This window comes from Scomber japonicus, chromosome 6 (assembly GCF_027409825.1).
Source record: "Scomber japonicus isolate fScoJap1 chromosome 6, fScoJap1.pri, whole genome shotgun sequence".
Classification (NCBI taxonomy): domain Eukaryota; kingdom Metazoa; phylum Chordata; class Actinopteri; order Scombriformes; family Scombridae; genus Scomber; species Scomber japonicus.
In genome coordinates, this window is record NC_070583.1 from 27,179,329 (window position 1) to 27,205,376 (window position 26,048).

At 41.9% G+C, this 26,048-nt stretch overlaps 1 protein-coding gene across 2 annotated transcripts in view; it reads left to right on the forward strand.

Annotated features, from left to right (window-relative positions):
• The window catches only part of arhgap35a (Rho GTPase activating protein 35a), a 62,058-nt gene continuing 36,010 nt past the window's right edge, over window positions 1–26,048 (forward strand). For both annotated transcript variants that reach the window (XM_053321377.1, XM_053321378.1), the window contains exon 1: window positions 1–724. The gene's annotated coding sequence lies outside the window, so the exon portion shown is untranslated. The remainder of the gene's footprint in view (window positions 725–26,048) is intronic.

The following is a 26,048-nucleotide window of genomic DNA, read 5'->3' on the forward strand; positions in this document are numbered from 1 at the left end:
GGGAGATGCGGGATTCAGGAGAAGGTCCGCCATTATTGGGAAGCTGAAAAAAAAAATAGACTTAAACACACCGTCACACATTTAGCCTGCATGGGGCTTAACATTAGAAAGGAAAATACAACGCTTTCGGTCGAGCTGTTTGTACACTGAAAACATCTCTTTGGTGAATGAAGGCAGAGCTTTACGGTGGCGTTTGCTGCGGACTCCTTTTTTTTTTATTTCTTGACACAACAAAGGAAATAATAATTGGTCAAAAACAACGTGGTGGTGAACCAAGAAAGGAAAAACACACCGAAACAGAGCTTTCCCAACGCCTCCCCCTTTTTTTTTCTCCTAGCAAGACGTTTCCAGTCGTGGTGAGAAGAAGAAGAGAAGAAGAGTTTGAACAGCATTTTCTGTTTTCCTGAGGAGATTTGACTTGTTTTTTTAATTTTTTTTTTACCCTTTTCGGACACACACAGAAAGAGAGAGAGAGATATGGATCTCGTTTCTGAAAACTTCAGACTGATAAAAATCAGCAGTTAACATGGGAAGCAATACAGATAGGCTGTTTGCTTAGAAATAAAAAAGAAAGAAGCGGAAAATAGTCAACGTGAGTGTTCGCAGGGAGTGTTTTCTTTCTTTTTTTTTTTGTGTCTGTTTTTTAAAAAGTCTCACCGGCAGAGTCGCAGAGCACCAGAGACAGAAAGGAGTGGACGAGGTCTGGAGAGGGATGAATGCTATGGTATGTAGACTATACTCTTCCTTTGCACCAAATTATACATGACAACTGGCCATTTTACTGAGCTAAACAATGTTGCAAATCTATTTAGAGGCGTTTTTCCCTCAATCTCTTCTCCCTACATTGTAGCTTGGGTCTTTTTTTGGAAGTGAATCACAAAAAACTGGGAGTCAACCTAGTGTGATCTGAAGCCACTAATAGTAATTATTATTATTATTATTATTATAATGATGATGCTTGTGGATATAATGTAGTAGGTTACAGTTGCCCTAGTGCATGATTAAATGGGAAGTTTACAGAAGAGAAAGGGGGGGGGAGTGGAGGGGTGGGGGGTGTGGGGGGGTCATAAAAACATGGATCTTGTCCAAACATTAACATTGTTTGTACAACAACACCTGGAATGCATTGGTCTTGTCAGGCCTGGAGAAACTCCCCAGTATACCTTTAGATCTAAGGCGCAATAAGGACTTTAAATTGGTAGAAGGGGAAATTAGGATGTTTGAATTGGACTGTTAAGCAACTACTTGATACTTGTTTTAAGATTAAATGAGCCGAATTCTCAATGAGGTCTGGTTTAGCCTTAAATTGTCTAAAATGGGGAATTATTGGGCCTGTTATGCCTTTTTTGTAGCCACAAAATCTTGATCTTGAGGGTTTTTATGTGATCAGGGAGGCCAGGCACATAGGATATTTCTTTTATGAGTAATCATTTTCTCCCTTATTAAGTTCCACTAACTATGCAAACATCAAAACCTGCTTTTACTGTTCTGGGCTCCAATGTGTGTACGCCCTGCCCAGTTCCCTGTTTCATTTAGCTGTACCTGTCACACAAATGACTCAGATCTGTTTAGACAGGACGTAGTTCTACTTATTATTCCACGAGTTACATATCGTAGTTGACTTACTGGCTGCTGCACGTGTTGTCTTCCTCTTATAGGTTTGAAGATCATGTGCAGATTGATTGGTGTTACCTGATGATAACGTTTATGTTAACTCAGCCATTGGTCTCGTTTTATGCAGGAATTAGTCACCAATGTGTCATAGCTTAATCTCTGTTGCCACTGCAAAGTGGTCATTGCCCTGCTAGCCACTCCCTTGCTGTCAGCGTGTTCCATTGGACTTCAGTACTTTGGTGTGTACTGAGTGTGGAATATTGTTTTAAGGTTAAGGATTTTAAAGAGTGAGATAAGTGAGTGAATGTCATTGAGATATGGCCTCGTGGGCTCTGTAGTGCTGTGTCACTGTCAGATAGAAGGGGCATTTTCCAAACAGGAACTTTGTCATCTGATAATGGATATTTGTTATTATGTTGTGCGTTTTACGTCCTTTTCAAGCAAATACCACGACTCATAACCTCGTATTGCTCAGCAGCACTTTGACTGAGTGCTTTTTGGTGACTTTCTCTCTCTTTGATCATAATCAACCAAATTGGGAGGGCAGTGCCAAGAAGGAAGTAAACACATACACGCATACATACACAGGTTCCTCGGTAAAAGACAGTATCTTTCTCTCAGGTAAATGCATTAGCAGCTGTCAGCACTTCTGTTCTCTGCTTGATTGGGCCCTTTGCAGTGCAGTCACACCTCTCCAGGAAGCCTCTTCTTCCTCTAATAGCCGTGCCATTTTCCCAGGCAGCAGGCTAGCTACCGGCGTACCCACTCACCCCTGTCTGTCTCTGCCTCTGGGCTGCAGATCGTGTTGTGAGTCCCTGGACTAGAACATGTTCCTGGGATTAGAGGAGGGCAGGCTTTGCTTGCAGGATGTAGGCCAGAGATGTGGATACATCCTTTGATTAGGACACTGGGAGTGAGATTCTGTCCCATATTGCAGGGACAGATAAACACAGGGTTTGGCATGCTTGGTGACAGAGAAAGTGGAAGGATATCTACTCCGCATCTCCACATCTAATTCTACGCCTTCACTTGACTTCTCAACGTTGGACCAGTAATCAAATGAGAAGGGTAATTGGAAAGTACTTGAGCCTTTTAGCGCCAAACATGCCCCAAATCAGTAGGACCAGATGTGTGCAGGTTATTTTAATAAGGAACGATGTGTTTCTGGCTTGCTGTACCACTCAATTTGAAAATGTGCCCCATACCATATTATTTCCACGTCAACCCAAGCATTTATTTCCACCAAACCACTGTGATGTTGAATAAAACGGCGGCCTCTCACCTGCTCATTTGCAGATTTTGCCGTTAGCATACCTGTCAACGCAGGGTGACTCTGTATATGCCAAGGATGGAAAAATTCTCCCTGCTCATCTAAAATCATGCCTTTTCACTAAAATCTCTCTTTCACTCACTCTCTCTTGTATTACAGGAGAGGTTTGCTTGCGAGTCAGTGTGAGCCTGTGTTTGATGGAGAAAGGAGCTAATTATAGCGGGCAGCTTTGGAGTTTGGTGGACCAGATTACAGTCACTCTCCTCAATGGCTGCCTTGTTCTGGTGGCCGATTATTAGGCAGGGAGAAGTGCATTCTGGGATGATTGTATCTGAATTTCCATTAGAAAGTGTGCCTGCCTTGGCTGAACTGAGGTTCTCTTCTCTCCCCACTGTTTCAGCTCCCTTGCTCATTACAGATTTGCAGATGGGGGCAGTTTGATAAAGGCCTCTGTAGTGTGCCCCTGTTCTGTTTCAGAGCCAGTTTAACTCTGCATCCTGAATGGCTGAATTATGTACAAGGGAACTGACCCCAAATCAGCCATGCTGACATTGCTTAGTTTATCTTTCAAGGGAACAAAATAATTAGAGAGATCAGCAGTATTTTTCCACACATACTGTACATAAGCTTTTTATACCAAATAGCTCACCCAAGAACTTAAAAATAATTCTCCATGGAATCAATCATTAACAAAGATTGCTCTTTCTCTTATATTCCAATCCCACCTTAATATTGTATTGCTTTTCCAATACAAATGTATTATTAATGGATAATTCTCCTGGAAAGTAAGGGCTTTAGATAGATTAATGGTCTAAATGGTGGCTATAGGGTTCTGCTGAATTACTTTTAACTAGCTTCCATATTTCTTTGCGAAAAAAAAGAAAAAAAAGACAGCGACTGTGTTTGGAAGCACGGTGACCATGGAGATGAAGGACCAGGATGTAAGCCACAGAGGAATGGTGACCTCTGGATGTGAGCGACTCTGCTTTGCTATTCTAGATACAATTACACAACAAAGGGACAAGGGTAATGGGCTATGGTAATTTGGAAGAGCTGCAGAGAAGGAACATGAGGGGAGAAACTAGGAAGAGAGAGAGAGAGGGAGAGAGAGAGAGAGAGAGAGAGAAAGAGTGACACAATAAAGTAGGTAGTCAGTTGGAGGAAAAGAGCTGCAGGAATGAGAGAGTAAAAGCGCGAGCAAACTGTGCTGCCAGTTTCTGCTTCAGGCTGTGTTCCTGGTATGTGCCCTTTCAGCTTTGTGCTCAGGGATCAACCAATCAATGACAGCCATAAGTAACCCTGCTGCTTGGCTATTGGCCACAGCTGAATTCCATGACTCAGCATGTCCGCAGATAAGATGTTATGATTGAGTTGTTGCCAATGAAATGAGGCCACTGCCCAGAGTTCAATAGGTTGGACTTCTGCCGCTGCAATCGCACAAAAGTTTGTTCCACCTACAGAAAGTGCCAACGCTGTTCTTAACCCTTCAAGTTTTTGGCCTTTTTAAAAAGAGACATTTGTTACGTGTATATTAATACGCTAAGAGGGTAATTGCCCATGATTGTTTTTCAGTGAGTCAGTGTTTATACTGAGTGTACTTCAGTGATTTTGAAAGGCTGTAGACACTGGAAAGCTCTCACCCGCAGAAACAAAGCGACTGCACTGAAATCCACCTACACAAGTATTAAAGGATAACTTTGGGCATGTCTGCGGACACACGCTCACACATCCCCCACACTAACCCAACACTTAGTTTTCGTTTTTGTGTTAACCTGTCATGCTGACCTACCCTTCATTACATTTGTAAAGCCCTCAGACTTCATTGCCTAAATTGGGCTGGAGTCAGGAGAAGTCCCTGTGTGTCATTGTTTAACTGGAGATTCTCCCTCGCGGCGCCCCACGGTTTCCTGTAGGATGTCCACCTATGATGCCTGGTTTTGTGTGTGTGTGTGTGTGGGGGGGGGGGGGTCCAGGAGAAGAGAACTGAGGGTCAGTGGTGAAGAAATGAGTCAGAGGGTCAGAGAGTTTTTAACTTTACTAAATGTTGTTTCTAATTATTTGCTATTTTCAGATACTTTTTGCTCATACGTACCGCTTTGAATCATGGTAGGTGCTGTGGTTGGCACTGTTTCCTCTACTTCCATTTATTCGCTGCAGGAAGAGTTCTGCTGGAGTTATACTTCCTCGGGTAGCATCAGTCGGATTAATTTTATTCGGAAAGAGGAAAAAAAAAAAGAAAGGCTCCTGTAACATAAATTGTCCTTTTTCATACACGTGTTGGCTTGGCTTGACTTGGTTTGACTCAGCGCATCTCCATTACAACAGGGCTACCTGCTTGAAGATGCGTCTTCAGCTGATGAAGCGATTTTCTTGAGTCGATGACATTTAAAAGCAGCGCTAAAGAAGGCACTGCTTTTAAATGTCAAATGTCAATGTTTACTAAAAAGCTGTACAATATACAACTTTCTCACCCCAGCCCCTCATCTCTACTCAACATGTTCTGCAAACATTATAACTTGAAAGCTATTTTCTTCTTTCATTGCATTTTTAAACATTAGTCATAATGAGGTTAGGTTAGTATAGTCATATATGGTACAGATAAGTTAAACTTGGTACAGGCTTGATTTTTAGTAAGTAATAAGTCTTTCTCTTTGTGATTGGATTTGTACTTTGTCAAAATATAACCACTTTAGGTATGTGTATGTGGATGCTTGTGGTTAATGCTTCTTGGCACTGCTGGAACAAGATGTTTAGTGGTGTGTAAACCCATCTGTTTATCACGATGTCTGTTACATGCTGCTCCTGTCCAATGTTCTGACAACTTTATTATAAGTGTCTTCATACACCTGCTTCGCTCAGACAGAGAAGAGAAATGGAGAGAAGAAAGCATAGAGGTGGTTCAACCTCTAATATATTCTAGTTAAAGCTGGCAGGTTTAATCACAGACTGATAAGCATCAGAGAAGAAAGAGAGGGACAGAAGGGGAAAAGAGGCCAGCAGACATGGACAAGCAGAGGCCTTTTGAAAGAACCTCACTTGACCCCAGGTTTTTCTCACTTTTCTCAAGTTCCTAAGCTCTATTGATTGCACTCTGCTTCTTTTTCTCTTTCTTCACTTTCCCACATTGTCTCAGAATATTTATATTCCTGTTTATTTCTGTTCCCAGTGCCTTTTATCCCTCAATTTGTATGCCCTTGGAGCTGCAGTGTTATTGTCAGCTGTGGTTAATTAAAGGTAACTATGCAGGATTTTCCTAAAAAAAAAAAAAAAAACCCCAATAATGTATAGAATCACAAAAATAATCTGTCTCAATCCTCACTAGAAGTGTGTGGCAGTCTTTTTATCTGCATGGACCCTGCCCTCTGCCTGTATTTTCTTATTATTTTGCTGTGTTTAGGAAACATCTAAGCATCAACCATTGGGCAGTGTATGTGTGTGTGTGTGTGTGTAGCCCCCAGTCAATAACAGCACGCAGGGTGTATAGGTCAGGACTCCTAGCATAGTGATCAGGTTACATCCCTGTCTCTGTCTCCCTCCTTTGCTCCGTTCTGCTCTGTCTCTGTGTCATGGCTTTCTAAAGAGCTGCAGGTCTGTGTGTCTGCTTGACCGAGGGCAGGGCTGAGCTGCACACGAGCAGAGCAGAGAGGCCACAGCGGACAGGATGAAGCTCTGCATTCACACAAAATCTGGCAAAGCAGCACCTTCCCACAGGGTTTAGCGGAGGTGCGGGCGTGTTTATTTAGAACGTAACTGCCGTGAAACAATCAGAAATGATAACATTTTATTTATCTGAATCATGGCTTTGTTCTCACCAGTGCTGCTTGCTCTCTCCATTCACTCTCTAGTTCGCTCCACCACCACCGCTGTCTCTCTCTCTTGTTACTTTGGCGCCAGGAGGAGGGGCCAACTTTGAACAGTGTGTGTTTACAAACACCAACTGACAAATTCTGCATAGTATTAAGGACACAGGAAGGGTAGCACCTTGTCACTAGATGTTTGTTTCATATGCCACTTCAGGGGGATCTGGTCACCACTGTGGTGGCCTTTGGCATCTCTCTAGTGAACATGTGCTGACACTGTCTCTCTCCCACACATACAAGGGCAACTTGATGTTTGGGAGAAAAAGACATTTTTTACTATGCCGTGATTAGGTATTCTTAACTTGGAGCATGCTCCAGGCATTTTAACATTTGCAAATCATTACCTAGCTGTTTTATTTTTTTTAATATTCATGGTTGATGCAACGCAACTCTGAAACTTTGGCAAAGTAAATGGAAATCTGTTGTTTTCAGTCAAAAGGGCACAAAAACGTCCTGCAAAATATGTCCAATGGTTTACACACATAGACACAACGTGACCAGCAGGGGCTGACCCCTTCCCACCCTCATAACATAACTGCCAGAGTGTTTCTGGCCGTTAGGCAGCTGTGTGACAGTGGACATCATATCCTCTTTAAGGTGAGAAGATAAGGTGGCTGTTCATAGCTATTTGTTATCGCAGGCTGCGAGCCCCTGACACCTCCACATCCCTTATCTGGCCCAGTCCCAGTTTCTGGCCCAAGCTAAGGATCATACAAGCCCTGGGCTGATGAGTAAGCACTGCTCAGCCTGCGGATGGCTGGGCCTGCCATTATCGATCGCAGCGCCACCGCCTGTCATCCAGCCACCACTTAGCTAATGATGTCCATACTATTGTCTCACGGTTGGGAAAACGGCCATAAAACAGAGAGCGGCAACTAATGTCTAAGGGAGAGATGGATTTCACTGATAGAGGAGCCGCAACCAAAGCAAGCCTGAGCCAAGTGGTTATACTATCTTAGGATAGTAACACTGTCATTCTTAGTATTGCTTGCACTCTCTTCATTTCTATCCTCCCTTGTTTTCTTCCTGTTGTTGGCTGCCTTCATTTAATGCTGGTTGGTCCATCTGCATGTAAGAAAGACAGACTACAGTTTCTGACAGTCTGCCAGTCTCTGCATTGGCCTGGTTTTGACCTTGTTAACTGTGAACGTAACTGTTGTTGGGCAAACAGCACATTTGTTTGAGCCAAATAAATACTCGCAGTGATGAATCACCTTGAATGGTTTGAATGTAGAGGCAATTAGCAAAGGCTGCCATGAATGTTGTAAAGATATATATGCACTGTGCCATTTTAGAGGATTGTAAATGGATTTTGCTTCAAGTTGGGTTTTCGCAAGGGTGCCACGGGTCATTGCTCTTCTCAGTGCCATAATTTCCCAGGATGCAGTAGGGGCCCCGAGGTCCACAGCTCTTATGTCAAAGTTCATTTCCTGTTGCAGTGCTTCAGCAGCTCCTGAGGATCCACCATTTTGTAACGTTCCTGATGAGGACTGGAGAAATGTGCTTGCAAGTGTGGATCTTTCCCTCTAAAAATGTATTTCATAGTTTACAACTACTATTGACTAATTAGTGATGCGTTGCCATATCAAGATTTGAAAAGTCATCATGTTACAGTCAGCTTTACTGTGAATAAACTATAAGAGAAGTATGAAGCTGTGTATCCACAATACAGTTGGCATATTCAAGTTAGAAAGTTAAAAGTGACATCATTAAGATAGTCTCACAACAGTTTTTGCTTATGTTTGTAATAATACTGCTAATGCATCATATTTGGTTTTAAATCTGCCACAAACTTTATTCTCCACTCGTTCTGCCTTTTCCTTTGTTGCTATGCTGACTTCCATGTATGTCATAAGTTGTGGAGATAAAAGTAAGGGAAACATGGGTGAAGAATGTAAACATTTCTTGGAGTTGTTTTCAGTTCAAGGATTGTTCAAGGAGAGGACAGCCTCGCCACACCACGACTCTTATTAGTCACAGTCGTCGGAGAGAAGGGAATGCAGACCTTTTTGCCCAATGAGGGAAAAGGTCGCTGAGAATGCAGTTTGTCAGGTCAGGACGAGCCGGGCCTGTTGTAGCTTAAGTCTATGTGACTACTGGAAGAAGAAGAAGAGAGAGGTGGGAGAGAGGTGAATAGAAGCACACAGGGCTTTGGGTATCAGCAAATATCAGGTACTGATCTGATACCGGTGTTTAATTAATACGCTTCATGCCTCACAGTGTTGAAGAGACTGGCATCATTCTTTTAAGTCTAAGACCAAATCAAGTTTCACTTAACAGTGCTTTCCTAATTATGCAAAACAAATTGTAAGAAGTAAATATAAAGAAATATTGACTTAATTGTTCTTTATTAAAATAATGGTATCTGATACCAGATCGGCCCATTGTCACTGATACCTGATCTAGCTGTTTGAGTCAGTATTGGTGCATCTCAAGAAATGAAAACCACAGCTGGGTTCATTTTGGGGCGAAAAAATGCATTGGCAGATCACTTGAGTGTGCAGTTTATTGATTATCATCCTAGATATTGGTGCCGTGCAAGAAATGTGTTTGCAGATAAATTTTGGTTTTGGTTACAGTTTATTAAGTGTCAAAGCAGTTTTACATTCCCACAGAGATCCTATCATTATTCTAGAGAGAGGTTTTCTTTAGTGAGGAGGACGAGGTTTAAATTGCAAAAAGGGTAGGTGGCATTTCACTCTTTACAATTGGATTAACATTTGAATTTTGCTATTTATAAGGTTTGAATTGAAATGTGAAATGATTTAGGTTTTCTACTCATTAGAAAGAGATACCTATCTATTATTACTCTTGTGGATGTATTCAACACCTCTTCAAATATATATTTTTATTATTTTAATGATTATTGCTAAAAATTCAATCTTAAAATGTACTGATTTCAGCAGAGTTTGAAACTATCCATTAAAAAACATGCAGCATCAGCTAATCCTGTTAGGGACAGAAATAATTGTTCTGAAATTTTTATTAATATCTGGTTTGTTGGCATTAAACCTGACCTTTTGATTCTCAGCAGCAAGGAATAATCTTAAGTAAAGCGAGTCTGCCTTCATGGTAGGCTGTGGTGTTTTCAATCATGCAGTTACTTAAAAACGGCAAGTAGTTAATCACTCATGACTCTAAATGACTAATGGGGTATTCATGCCACAGTGATTGTGGTAAATGCGGTTTGAGAATGTCTTTTGTTCTCTGTTGTTGATCATATCTGATCATTGAGAAGAAATGAAATCATTAATGTCCGTTGCCAATCAAGAAAGACATTAAACAACCCCCGGATAGATTGTGTTATTGTGATTGCAATTTGTCCTTACCTAGATCCAGCTGATTTGAACCATATTTCTAATAGGTCATTTTCACTCTGACTGTGCCTACAATATAGTACATACATCTGATAATGAAATGTTTGGCATTCCTGGCATCAAATGTAAAGCATATTATTTAAAATTAATTTATTAGGGATTGGGTGTGCTTGAATACATGAATCATGGGCCTGAGTAAGTCTTCTGCAACATCAGCTATAGTCACAGAAAGACTGAACAAAAGAAGAGTGTATTCAAAATTTGAAAAACAACCAATTTTTGCTTCAATTAGAGACTATTGTGTTCTGAGTTAAACTACTGCCTCAAAGAATATCCATTTGAAGTTTCTAAAACCACAGCCAAATACAAAATGATTAGAAGATTAAGTGCTGGTAAGTAGAAATCCATTCTGCTCCTCTATGTAAGTGCAGTGTGGGGGTACCGGTGGTATTTATTTTATCCCTAAGTATTGGATTTGCTGCTTGTAGCATCAGTAGAACATCACTTTTGAGGCATTACTATGATTATTGTAAACAAACACCACCATCATCAAGAGGTTAGCGGCATCTAACAGATTCCTCAAAGCCATTTATATTCTGTGTTTTTTCAGATGTTATGTATGATTGATAAATGACAAAAAGAAAAATGTATTTGATGAAGATGCACAGCTCCAGTCCTGCTCTGCCTTAACTGCATAGTTTGAGCTTACACTTTCTGAATGCATATTGATTGATATCAAGAGATCATTCCTCATGTTGCAATACACAACAAATACAGACAGTGATGAAAAGGGGAAAACATCTTTGACAGAAAGCAACAGAATTTATGTGAAATATCTTAATTTAGTAAAAAAAACACGATGTCACAAACAGCTCCTTTTTTAAATTATGATTTTAAACAAACTCAGGCAAGATTTCTGGTCATGTCTGGGCACGTTTTAGGAATTATGTGTCATCGTAATCTTGGAAGACTCAGAATGAAAATTCCGAATCACTGTGATCACAGTAATTGGCAATTACATTGCCTTTATGAGTTTCCTGTCAAACCTCTGCCAGAAATGACACAAAAAACTATCATCATAGGGATGTTGACGTTTCCATTATTTCCACCTGCTATGAATGTATGTGTGTGTGTGTGTGTGTGTGTGTGTGTGTGTGTGTGTGTGTGAGTGAGAGAGAGAGAGTGGGTGAGAGTGAGATCAAGAGTAAGAAAAAAAGTGATTTTAGAATAGCAAGACCTTACAAAAAAGAAAAAATTGAAGAAAAAAAAGATCTGAAAGTATATCAGAGCCATCAGCTCCAGCACTGACACAAACATGTCACATCATTTGAGTCATGCTGTCTTGATTGCAGGGCGCTTCTTGTTTGTGTTCTGTTTGGTTGAACGAACCAAACGACTGCCTGAGACTAGTTCAACCTGTCCTTGAACCGCAGCTCAAGGTATTACACATGAGCGCACTTTCTGTCAGACCTTAAAGGTGACTTATACTCCTTTTCAACAAGCTAATATAGTTCTCAGAGTTCCCCAAATCATGTTTTGGAAGGTTTTGCTAAAAAAAAAAAAAAAATACCACTGAGATAATATATTCTGGCATGCCTCTTATGCTCCTCTGTTTCAGTCTTTTTCTTGATGGGCTGTTTCTATGTCTATGCAAATGAGTTGCTGCTCCCCACGCCTCACTCTGGAACTGGTTGTAGCTTTCTGGCCGTGATATAATGTGAGATTATATGAGCGCAACAGGAGAGACTGAGGGCTGTTGACAGTATTCACACTGGAACCACAACGGAGCTGCAGTAGCATCACTGATACTAGTGTTACAGTAATGCTAAGAGTATCTGTGGACCAGAATGGATGTATTAGCCTCAGCTTGACTTTACACACACTGCCCAGTGGGCCATTTCAGCTTTATGGTCTGAGCAAGTTAGCTGCTGGGTGCTAATCAAAGTTACACAACGCTGCTAAGCAAAGGAATTCCTGCTTTTTGACAATTTCTTTTTCACATGTACTGTTACCTTCATGGCATGTTTATCAAGTACATTTACATAATGTTACAGCAGCAACACACACAGAAGGGGCTAACGTGTAACACCGAAGCTAGCTGAGTTAGCACTGCAGTTCAAAGTTCAACAAAAAGCAACATGAAAAAAAGTTTATAAACAGTTACCACCAAACAACCTACTGCTGTTGTTATGTAATTGACTTCAAATGAGGCTTAACATTCACACAGTTTCTCTTGACTGACCTCAGTATTATAACATTAGTCCAACATGGCTAACCATATCAGCTGTGTGACATGCTAATGACAAGTTTAACAGACTAACCTGCTACACAAACAGTAAAACATGGTAAAACTTCCAGCTTCCAAATTCCAGGTCGGGTCACAGACAGCTGGTATTGATCCTACACACACACACACACACACAACAGTTTTCCATTGGGGGACATAATATAGTGACTCCAGTGGGTCCTCACTTCCTCAGACCATGGGAGGACATAAAGACTGAGGCCTATGTTTAATGATGTCATAAAGGAACCCAAAATGAAACAGTGTTTTTGAAAGATGGACCAGGACAAAAAGAGAGTATGGTCTTTTCTTTTCTGTAGACACACCAGGGACAATTATTTGCGTTGAAAAGTGAAATCTGCATAATATTTGACCTTTTAAGCAAACTTTGTTTCAACATACTGATATATTACACAGACTCCCATCCACAATATTTCAGTTTCTGCTTCACAACTATGTAAATATATCCCCTCTATGTCCCACAGTCTCTTTGTGTTTGGCCATAGCGGATCAGATTCTAGGAAATTGTGCAACTCTCAGAGTATTCACGTGCAGCTTTTAGACCACGGAGCAAAACTTACATGAAGGGCTGTGCCTTTTCCTCTCTTCTTTTCCTCTGCCTGTTCCTCTAGAGGTCATAGTTGACAGGAGACATGGGTGGGTGATGTCAGGCCTCTCCTTAGGGATCGGGGGTGGTCCTTTGAGGTTAGCCACCAGCTCCAAAGGGAGGATGGGAAGCAGTGATGGCAGAGAGGGGAAAGGAACAGCTTGCGGTTTTTCTACTTTGTTTGTTTTTTCACATGTCAGTGAGAGAGACACAGGATGCCGATGGTTAGGGCTTCATAGCAAAGAACAGCTCATTCATGATAAATCTGCTAGAGAAGGCATTTGGTAAACCATAAGGTTGCCAGATTTGAATTTAAAATATGATTCAGCATTATATTGGTCTCATCTTTCTCTGATAGTTCTTTGTTTTTTGCTGCACCTTCCAGACCAGTTAAAATGTGTGTTTGCCACATGTCAAGCAAAGGTTGTCTTTCGTCCACATTGGATCGTTGACTTGTTCAGAGGATCTATAACGTTCAACATCTTGTGCTAAACACTTGTGCAATGGTTGTGAGAGCTCTGTGAGCGTGTTGGGGCGGTGCTCCCGGGGCTCCCTGATGATGTACCATGGTAAACAGCTCCCACTGCTTGCACAGCTGGGGCACACTTGATGGACCTCTGCAGTGTACAGAGGAAGATGGAGAGACGGATGGGGAGGGGGCAGACACACATAGAAAGAGAGATAGGAAGGAGACGGAGAAAGCGACTGGACCGATAAAAAAACACAGGAATGCTGCGAGGGCCTTCGGGGCGGGATGCAAACTGCAAAAAGCACAAGCGAATGCAGGAGAAACAAGAGCAGAAAACTGATTATAAATGACAAAGCCCCAGCTCTCACAACCAAACAGTGTTAGCTGCTGTATCCTGAGGGTGGGAAAATGCAACAGTAATAGCTCAGACTCCAATCCAATCTTGTGTATGTATTCTGCGCATGTGTGTGTCTGTGTGTGTGTCTGTGTGTGTGTGTGTGTGTGTATGTGACTGCGTTTGTGTTTTCGGCCTCCCGAAATTCAGACAGACAGAGACAGGAAATTTTGCCCCGCTGTCCTCCCTTCATCCTCTGCCCGTGTGCTCGCTGCCTGTCGCTGATTGGCTGGGGGGAAAGCGAGGGATGAGGTTTTGTCGTCTAATCTGCCAGCAGATCGCCACTGATGGGTCTCTGTAGAATGGCTTTGGTAAATTACTGTTCCAGGGAAGGGCAAATCCCTTCTATCAGATAGCAGCTCTCTCTTCATCTCTCCCTCCTTTCCAAGTCCCACACTCTCTTTCTCTTCACTACATCAGTCAGGCTTTGACTTTATCTCTTTATCGCTACCTTGCTCTGCTTTTCTCTTCTCTGTAGCTGTTGGCCTCTACTTCTCTTTCTTTTTCTTTTGTTCTGTTTTTTTTTTTTTGTTATTTAAATGCCCCATTTGCCGCACACCTATTTGTGTGTTTTCAGTTTAGTGAATGAGATGAGTGTCAGAAAGAGGCCTTCTGTGGATTTTACTCTAACGCTACTCATTGACATTGCTGCTTAACAAGCTGTGTGTGAACAGTTCCCCTTATCCCATGGTGCATGTTAACAAGATGGACCAGTTTTGAGGGCGGCCATCTTGCCTTGCCCAGTTTGAAACCACACAAGAGATAATACTGTACATCCTGCCTCACTACCTGGAGGAGGGTGTTTGTGGATTACACAGAATTGTTGACCTGCATGTGGTTTTGCATAACTGCGTTACCAAAGATAAAACTTAACCCGATGCAACAATAAAGGCGGTTGGGGAGTGATATACTGACAAACAAGGGAGTGTTTTTGTAAACTTGTAACCTTTGCCTGAGGTAGGGAATGCTGTCTGGCATGGAGAGCTGTGTGGAGCTTCAAACTCACAGTGACCTCCTGAGTTTTGTTGCAACATCCTCTAACCTGTCCCTCAGTCATGTTAAAATGGTCAATATTATCGCAACACTGATACCACATGAAACTCCAGGTCCTAACTGCAGGAAAGTTAACAGCTGGTGTATAGAAAGAGGTGGAGAGGCCACACATGAACACACACACACTTTTCATTTAAAGTGGTTTTATTGGTGAGCTGTTTGTGGCAGGGTGTTTCATCAAACATGATTTATTATAACCCAACCCAACAGAAATATCTGGTTAAGTTGGTTGCTGCAGTTGTCACAGTTTTATGAGTACTTTTACTATATTGAGTTTGAGCTTTATCCTGTTTTTGATCAATTTTGGGACATTGGGTTTACAAGGACCACGAGAAACCTTATAAGCCTGTATGTGACTTTAACACTATCCAGGTATCTACTCATGTGCTTCAGTGCAGGTTTGTCATCGACTCTTATTTTATGTGAGACATTTCTGTACCAGTAGGGTCATCTCAGCAGTTGAGGATGAACCCAGTGTGGTTTGAAGCTGTCATGAGACTGCTGCTACATTTACCGCTCTACTGGATCACCAGTTACATGGAAGATGAGAGCAACAAAACAGATTACCCTCCACATTACAGATGCCTGACTTTCATTTCAGCGTGTAGATCATCATTATTTTTTCGTTAGATTTAATTAGAAGTATAATTGGAGTTGAGGACACGCCTGCACAGTGCACACATGACCACATACATGCCACGGTATCCACAGTTTCTATTGGAGTATGTCAGCTAGTAATCAGGATTTCTCAAAACCAGGACAAGAGCCTGTTTCTGAAACCATGATATGACGTTAACATGTAAAACGTTACACGATAACCCATTTAATCACTGTACAGAACTGAATTTAACAAATAGTCTAATACTCAGTGGCGAGAACACTTATTTAGACTTCTACCCACTTCATTAATTTTAGTTTTAGTCATTAAAAAAACTTCCCCTTTCATCCAGTTGACCTGCTGCTACTTTCTCTTTCTGCAGTTACAGTTATTCTTGTACATGGTAGAAAAATCTAGCTGTGGAAATCGGGTTTCTTTAAGCCCCTACCACGATTTATAGAAACCAGGTTTCTTGTTTACATGCTGTTTTAAGAAATCAGCTTAGTGGAGAAAGCCAACTGTAACCTGATTACTTAGGTGCATGTAAGTGCACCGAATCTGTTGATTCTCATCGTGATCAAGCTGTATGGCCTAATTCTGGCTGGTGTACCACCACTCATTAGAATAACAGGGGGACTTGTGTTTGGTGAGCCCCACCCTTCTTTATCGACTCCCTTTCCCTGCAGTCTGAAAGGAAGCATCTGCCTGCCCCTCTGCCTCCCCACCGCTCGCCACACATGCTCTCTCCCTCTCTCTCCACAGCCCACACTGCTATCGCCGCGGCTGCTAGCTATCCAGCTCGCGATGTCAGAGCCTCTAATCTCTCTAGCATAAAGGCCATGCAAAGGGAATTTATGTTAGCCTGCCACGGGAAGAAAGGGAGAAGCGGAGAATCGTTTGAGCAGGTTGACAGATAAGGCTCTTGTGCTTTCTGTGTGGTGCTTTTTAAGCCATGTTAAGCTGCTTAATTAGACATAATCTACAGACCCCAGACTGAGGCGGAACTAATGAAGTTAAAAGACTCAAATCCCATCCTACCATCACACTCTCCTCTCCTCCACACCATCACTTGTGCCTCTCTGTCTCATAACTGCACTCCTCCTGTCTGCTGTCTACCATCACACACTCTCCTGCTCGCTGCACGCTCTGCCCGGCTCTTCTTCCTCCCTGCTTCCCAATCCTTCCTTTCAACACTATTAATGACTTCCCTCACACCCAGACCTTCTGTCCTGCCCAAAAATATATATTATCCTCAGCTGATCATTTCTACACTTCTGATATGTTTGATCTTTTGGACTAGTGAACAATTTTCAGATTATTACCAGTATGGGAAAATGTATAGGTTGACCTCCAGAAGTAGACATAATCATAAGGACAATGACCAACATTTGACAAAACACACTGAATCAAACCACTGCTTGTCGTCTCTAGAGAGTGGATTGATCCTGCCCTCGAACTTTGGACATCTGCATCAGCACTCTGTGGCCTGATTTGTTTCTCTTTATGTAACTGTTGGCCCACCTTCGATTTACCTGTGTAGCACAAGCTCCTGTGGGAAAAGAAAACTCAAAGATGAGAAAAATGTAGTTTGTGAGTTTCTTTAAACTGAAGCTTGAAAGTTAAAGACTTTTAGTACAGTACCCATGATACAATGAGAGAGGCTGGATGTTGAAGGTAGTTTTGTTCAGGGCTTATACAATTATTATTTAGGTCAATGCTGGATATCCAGTGTTATCTTGACAGAAAAGGAGTCCTGCACACACAAAACAAAGAAAACAATATAATGAGGGCTTTCTGAGGTTAGGCATTAATGGTTGCAATGATCAAAATTCCAAAAGTTGAAGCCAGGCTGAGAAATCGGGGGGAAGTGGTGAGTGTTATAACAACTTACTTGGCAGATTTGGCCGTCTTTTAGCACATTTCCATCTCTGCTGCAGTTCTGCTTCCACACTCTTCTCTGCCCTTGTTCTTAATCTTTCCCTCTCCCTCCTGCAGTACGAAAAGTATGTGTTCCACATGCCACTAACATACTTCCCTTTCCCTAATCTCACCATAAGACAAATCAGTGTCCTGGCAAAATGCATGAATATTTATCTGTCGGTGAGCCTACAATACACTGTGTTCATACACCAGCTCCTGATGAGCCCTCATGTTGTTGCTGTGACATGTTTACATATCTTCCCTATCTCTGCATCTTGCCGGACCGGCTTCTTTGTTGTGCTTTGAGTTTTCCCTGTTATTTTACTCATACAGGAGTGGCTGACACGCTAGCTGTAAACGCTCGTCGTCTGACCAGGAGGAGATTGCAGCTGACCATTGTTGAGTTTCATCATCACTGTAATTGCAGTGCCTCGCTGGTGATGGCCTGTCAGAGAATTTTCTTCACCCCATTATCTTTTTGCTTCTTCTTCATGCCCTCCTTTAGCCATCCTTCTTGTCTCCTGTAGTGGTTATGGCCTTTTGTACTGTCAGACTCATTCCCACATGTGCTCGTGTGTATTTACATTCATTCAGATGAGGCAAATGTAAACACTGGCTGAACCTTTGGAGTTAAAATTACCTTGAGCTCATATCGGCCGCAAGAATTTTACAGGTAATATTTTCCTGAGCATATTTATTCTCCTCAGCCTCATTAAATTCTACCGTCTCTGTCTCCTGTGGCCTCTACTCCTTATGTGACAGACCTCTCCCCCCTTCCCCGCTGCCTCGGTCCCAGTGCTGCCTGGTATCATGGTGCTGTTGAGTGGATCTGAGGGCTGCTGCATTCTGGTCTTGCTTGATTAGCCAGCGTGTGATGCTGTAGGCAGCTTTGTTTTGTTGCTGAATGGGCTGTTCCACTGAGAGCATAGGAGACGACGAGGAGGGGATGGAGAAGAGAAGGGTGGAGTGGGAAAAGGAAAAGCAGGAGAAAGCTGGGGAAAAAAGATAAAAGCGAATTGGGGAAGGATATAAAAGGAGAGGTGGGGAGTAGATATGAGACGGGAGAAAAGGCTGGAGCAGAAGGGGGAAAGCAGAAATGAAGAGAGGAGAGGAGGACGGTGATGCTGGGGAGAAAGGGAAAAAAAGAAATTACCTCTCCCCCTGTGGAGAGGGAAGATAACTGTGAGTGTTTAGAAATGCTGAGGTGGACAGAAGCCGTATCTTCTACCAACACAGCACCTGCTAGTCTGCTTGCCCCCTCCCATTCATTGACCGACTTTCTATTGTGGATGTTTGTGCGCCTGTGTGTCTTTCGGTGTGTATATGTGGATACTCATTATTATGCATACACTGGGTATATATTTTTGTTTCAGCCTATAAGATAGCAACGTGTGATTTTGTGCTCCAAACATGTTAATACACAGAAGCGACAAATCCCAGAGTCCCCGCACTGCACCACTTTAATACAGGCATGATGGGCTTTAATAGATTTTCTTGTAAAATATGGGGAGAGGTCTGTGCAGTAAGTCGTTTCTTCCTTAGTCTCTTATATATACGATACAGCTGTTCTGTAAACCTGTGGGGCCAGCAGTTCTTTTAGAAGTCAGATTGACTGTTCTTATAGTCACCCTGCAGGTACAGTTGTTTGAGGGTGTGGTCACTGACAAGGCAGAATAATTGAAAGCAGTGACCATATTTTGGGGCAGAATAATTTGAGAGAAATATCTAAAAGAAATGTTTCTAACCAAAACCAACATGGCCATTTATAAAGTAAACTACAGGTCTGAATTTGTGGCCTACATATTACAGAACAAGTATAGTTCTACCTTGCATTATCACAAACATACCTTCTTTTGTACATGAATGGAATCAAATCAAATAAAAAAGTGACGTTATAATTATGTTAGTGTAGTGACAGACAGCGACTGGGATTGAACAGAGAACACTTCACAGTACTGTTTATTGCTCTGCATTGCAGCTGTGCAACCTAGCGTTAGCTTCATAAACTGGTGGTACGTCCTGGTTCACAGCTTCGAGTCCTGGAGAGTTTTTTGTGATGATAAAATGTGCCCCAACATCTTAATTATACAGAGAGATGTTTTCTTCTTTGAATGAACAACGGACCACAGCCAAATATTGACTTTTTATAAGATAAAATATACTTTATTGTCCCCTGTATTTCACCAACTCGCACAGCTAACTTTATTAGCTACAGCTGAGTAAATTTCGTGGTGGAAATTGTCATTAAACTTACTACATCCTATTAAGACACTGTTAATTACATTAGTTGTAATTAAAATGGTAGTACTAGCGATTTGGAAATTGCACTTTCTCTCCAGTTGCTTGTTCTATCTAAAACTATGAATCATTCAGCTCTACCATATTGTCACTGTATGTCTCTAGATTAGATTTCAGATGACAGGCTTTAGACCTTTCACCTCGTGCATATATACAAATATAGATTCTCATTAGTAGTGAACCCTGAACGCTCTTCAGCAGCATCAGCACTCAAATCCTCACCTGCTCTCTTATCCTAGCTCATCCAATCCCTGTCTGCTGCTACTCTGATGACTGTTTATCTGGGCGTAGACAGATGGAGGATGACGAAAGAGCCCAGATAATTTGGGTTATGTTTTCATTTCAGCATGAGAAATAATGATTTTTATGCTGCCCAAGCTTTTTCTTCTTGAAATTTTTTTTTTGTGTGAATTCTCTATGCCAGTGCCAGAGTGTATGTTTGGTTTTGTGGAAGCAGACTGTGTTGTAGATGGAATAAAGCCCACTGTGAGTGTTGACAGCATTGGCTTGTTAGCGTTGATGGGGTGGATGAACGCTGAGCACTGTGGGCTAGAATGGAAAGGCAGATCTACAGTGTTTTCTTGTACGCCTGCATGTGTCTGAGTTCAGCAAATCTCCTGATAAAGTCAAGGTTGTACACTGAAATGAAAATATGGCAATGATAAGCCCCCTTGAGCTCCTTCATTGCTATCTCTGAGACTTACTTCCTCTTTCTGTTCATTGCTTTTCTGTTCTCACTCTCTCGTATTCCTCTGTCCAATAAGTGATTCCTCTTTTCTGCCTAGTTTTTTTTTTTATATAAACCCCTCGTTGCTTCCTTTCTTGGTATCTCTGTATGTTTCCAGTCCTCCCTTTTTACAAATCAACTGTTTAATTGGCGATTTGGAAGAACACACACACACACACACACACACACATACAACACACATCCATTCACACACAAGCGAAAGACTGAAATAAAGAAGCCCTTATCTCTCCTACCAGAGACACTTCGTTCATGTGCTCGCATGCAGATGAATAATATATGTGGACACAAGCGCGGACACACACACACACACACACACACACACACACACACACACACATATAACACACTAGTAACCCTATTCGATTGGTGTTGATGCTGACATGGGCCGTTGTACTCGAGCGCTTTTTGTAAGGCTAGTGCGTACGTGTGTGTGTGCTCTGCTGACTGCTGTCACTGTGTAGGGATGTGGAGACTCCAGGGGCATGGTGATGAATGGGAGTGTTGTCACTAGTCAGGTCCAGCTGCCTTTGTGCTGTCTTTATGCTGCATGTACTCCTATTATACCACGAGTGTTGTACATTTTGTGTGTCTGTGTGATGCACGGAGAGCAAGCGAGGGTGGGTTTTTTTGTTCATGCAGCTTGAATGAAACAGTTCATACGTGAGATGATGTTAAGGTGTTCCCATGCTTTACGTGTGATAACAAGGTGTTAACAGGGAAAATAAGCCTCCTCATCTTTGTCTGCAACATGTAGACGTGTGTGGGGTGGGGGGCATCTGCTTGCACCAGGCATTCATCTCCTGCATCAGATGAAATAGCTGCACTCTGTTAATTTGCATGGATAATTGTGCAAGTGTGTGTGTGTTTACCATGCAGTCGGAAAGAGGAGGCGTCTCTTGTGCCAGCATCTAGATGTCAGTGTGTGAGCAGTGGGCTCTGGAAGAAAATGCTGTCAAAGCAGAAGCTGAATAATTTGCCTACAGACACATTCATGATACGGTGACGTGTGTGCATAAATTTGTCTTCAGTAGACCTGCCGTATGGTGTGATACCAGAAAACTCATAGTTCTGTGTTGTGGTATTGCTTCCTGTGGTTCTGCACTGTATGTGAATATTGATCCCACTGGGATCTCTCTGAGAAGAGAAGGACAGTAAGTGCACTACAGATACCACATTACACACTTTTACATGAAGAGTTTTCTGAGTGTACTGGAAATCAATAATGTAGAGATTTGCTTTTTCACATTTTAGATGTATTCATCTAACATTTAAGTCAGTTTTACACATACTACAAGTGCTCTTACAAAAAAAAGGATACTTAATACAAGCCAGATGTAAATTTTAGTCCTTGACTATGCAATATGTCAATATGTGACGTTTGAACTCAAGAGAAAGTCATGTTGTATTTGGCTTTAAACCTGTGGATCCCAAAACTGCCTCCACCTATTGCTAGTAATTAATGAGGCATTCGTAGCTGCAATAGTGAGACATTAAAACCTGTGACTAACACATATAAATTGGTGGTAGTGGGAGTGGTTGAGTTTTTACAAGGAATTCAGTTTGGACCAGATACATGTAGAATAGCATCATCTATATCATGCTTTCTTTGTCTCTGCAATAATGTGTTGTGATCTGTTTCATTCATTAAAAAAAAAAACATGACCACAATCACCCCCTAAACACTTAACTATTATTGTAACCATGGCAAAAACCCAGATCAGATAGGACTTCTGTACATCGCCCTGAGGGCTTAGACAAACAATTATATGTTGTTGTTTAATACGTAAAACTTGTCGGATACTGTGCGCTGGTCCTAGAGGAGTCAATGAGGTTATAGCCTGACTTTGCATAAATAGGAAAGTTTATGATTGGAAGCCTCATTTTGACTGTCTAGGAGCAATGGTGAACAGTGTCATCCAGTTCAGTGAGACTCTTAACTGTAGATCCATGCCATATATAAAGAGGCAGAATTTACAAGCCACATCCTGGAAAACATCCACTTTCTCTCTTGTGATGGAAATATGAGTGCATAAAGTCTTCAGTGCCTGTTCTGGGTCTGATCTGTTTTCTTGATATCTAGCTGGTGTTACGCTTATATGTCAGTTTTTCACTTCAGGTTTACCTTATTGATGTTGTAGAGCAAAGATACTGCGAGCCTATCAAGTATGACTAAAGAGGGAATAGAGAGGACGTGCTGTGGCTTTGCAGAGCACCACTGTCATCTTACGCAACCAAATCCCCAAAATTTCATGCGCTCATAATGCTGTAACATCTTCACCAACGTCAACGCCGGTAATGCCCTTGGAATTAAATTTATTTGTGTAACTGGAACAGGTGGAGGATTGCTTGATACAGGTGCAGCGTAGTTATCCAGAGGTTTAGCCCTCATGTATGCTCCACACCTTCCCAACACTTTAAAATACAGGAAAGTTGTCATGTTAATCAGCTAAACCTCTGTCATTTGTGTTACCTTGTTAATTTAAGCTTCTTTTATTTATGAGGAAAAGGGAGCAAGACAGGAGTCAGACTAAACTAACTCATTCCAATGTTTATATTTGAAAGCATTTAGCGACTCAGGTGATAATACAAAATTACGGCAGGGCTTCATGTTATTTTTGGAAACGCGTAACATGCCCTCACCTACCTCTGCTTCTAGAGGGATCTAAATGGGAATCTGACTGGAAGTAAACATGTCATTGTGTAGAGCAGCCTGGCAAACAGACAGCCTGACAGGCCAGTTAATGGGAAGATAAAGGGATAGGGTTTAATAGGCAGCAGAGAAAGAATAGTAGATTTATTTAAACAGAGTAATATTTACCAGTCTGGACAGTGTCAGATTGTGTTTAAATTGGCCTCGCTCTTCTTCACGGTGTCGTTTGTCTTTAAATTCGTATTATTTAATCCTGCCCATTCATTATTATACTCCCCCCTGATTGTGCCAAGAGTTTGATTTAGCTTCTATCATGGGTTGTTTCTACTGAGGCAAGAGCCTCACTTAAAAACCTAAACATCAGAGTGGGTTTTGGGATGGGAGCCAGGAGCAGTCTGCTGCTACCTCCCTGTGACACAGCCACTGAAGGATATTAAAAGTTATTTGACACTGGGAACTAATATTGTAGGCAGTGTCCGAAATTAACTTTTTGACTCACCTGCCAAGGGGACCGTTAGATTAAAAAAATCCACCGGTCAAGCATATTTTTTACTGGCCAAAATAACAAATGGCCTTTTTGGGTCACATATATATATATTCTGTGTCTGTGTCTGGTTCTTCTTTGCCTCATCTTCTCATCTTTTTTGCCTCTGCTCCTACAGTTTTGTGGCAGTATTTAAACACATATCAGATCAGTAATTTCCTCCGGGTCATCATGACATACAGCTATTTTGGAACAAACATTTACCCACCGGTGTGGTAGATAGCCCCTTGAGATGTACTTACCAAACCGAAACTCTACCCACATTTGGTGTTTGCGTGTTAATTTTAGATCCTCACTGTAAGTACATTCTTTTAAATCGGTGTGACTGATAAACTGAAGAAAAGCAGCTACTGAACAGACTTGTAATGTAAATGAATTGTTTGCCTGTGATTAAGTTGTGATTAGCTTTTGTAACAGGTTTCAGTTTATGACTCGGCTTACCACTTTCCCTTTCTTTCACTTTCCAAGGGCCGTCTTTCGCCCACTTTTCCTACTTCTCCTCTCTACTGCCATGGTAGAAAGTCTCCAGAGTGCAATAGGAACAAGGCTTTATCTGGCTTAATTCGTTTATTCCTTTCTTTCCGGTCCCCCCCCCTTCCCTCCTCCCTTTCCCGCAGATTTTATCTCATTTGAATGTTTGGTTGTTCCCCTACTTGCTTATGTAGGTTGACTTTATGAATGAGCCCACTCAAGGTCATTTGGTCACTGTGCCTGTTGATGCTATGCACACGTAGCTCACACGTACTTCCTTTTTATCTTTTCATATTCTAAAAAAAAAAAAACCACACACAAAAAAACCTGAAACTTGTTGACTAGCTCACACCTCCTCCCCTCCTCCCCTTCCTCTCTCTCTCTGCTCAAATCCCCATGGAGACAGTAGGAAAGAAAAAGAAGTAAAGTGGGTTGGAGAGATTGAGAAAGAGAGCGATAGAGAGAAACCCTGATGCGTGTTGAGTGAATGCTGGCAAAATAAACCCATTTTACTTTCACACGACAATCACGATAATGACCTTAGCCTTAGCACTCATCAGTAGACAGACTTGCATCTTCAGGGAGGAACAGGTGCAGTGTGTGAGACTGTGTGTGTGTGTGTGGTGTGTGTGTGTGTGTGTGTGAGAGTGGCCCCCTCCTTTGTCTGAGATCAAGGATTAGAGAGGCTTAAGGATGGTACGCCTAGCCGGGTGTGTGCATTTCTGTGTCTTTGTGAGGTGAGCGTTATCTAAGATGACGTCAGCACTGAAAAGGAATGGTGTTGCATTTGAAACAGTCGAGTGCCGAGGCTGCAGGAACAACTGCCCCGCTAATGTTTGTGAATGGGATGTTTCAAAGACAGGGATATTCATTTGGTTTAATTTTTGCAAGTCATGGTAGATTGTGATGTCATTGTAACTTTTAACTGTACTTTTTTTGTCCCTATTCTCAATTAAGGACATTTTTAACTGCTTATTAAAATAATAGTATCTTCGTTTGATGATGTTAAAAGTAATATTCGATTTTTTTTTGTTTTCAGCCTCCTGACTCATTTTTGAGAGAGAGAGAGAGAGAGAGAGAGAATATTAAAGCTAAAAACATTTTCCTGAATGTTTTATGATGGTTACGTTCTAAAGCACAAATAAACATGTCCACACCTCTGCATACCCCTGCATTGCAGGATTTGCTGTGAATTTGGCCTAAGACAGAGATCCTTGAGGTAGTGGGCCACAACAGTGCCAATCGGAGGGAAAAGAAGGGATGGGTGGAGAGAGAGAAAGGGAATGGTGGAAGGAAGTCTTGGCATCATCACCAAGTACAGGAATGTAATTGTGTGTGTTTTCATGGAGTGGGAGGTACTGTAGGGGCAGGAGAGCTGCTGTAAAATCCAACCTGGTTCCTTTCCTGTTTCAGCACAGAGAATGGTCTAATTTTCACCCCCTGCCTTTTTCCTGAGACTTTCCTCCTCTGGGTCTGGAGAGGGAACAGGGCAGGCATAGAAACTAGTTTGAAGAATAAATAATATAGTGCACATGTAACTTTCAGAAGTGAGGGGGAGGATGAGGTCAATAGACTGAGGTCCGTATTGATTTGTTTCCCCTGTATGGCTGCATCTGTGCTGGTTTCTGCTATTATGTTTACCATGTCCAACATATTGTATGTATGTGTAACATATAGCAAGACAATAGCTTTGACTTCTCTTGTAGTCTGCAGCCTCTGTAGCACTAATCTGATCCACAGCCTGTCTTGACAGATGCAGGCTTCTGGTTCAGATTACTGTGGTGACCGCTGGTGGCCTCCAGCTGCCACAGGGAAAGGGTTTTGGAGGGGGCAGACCCCCTCTAACCCATATATTATATTATAAATGAGCTTCTTCATTCCAGTAATTAGTTAGCAAGTTACTGTACAAAGACTTGATGTGCTGTGTATCTTGTAAATATATCTTGCATGT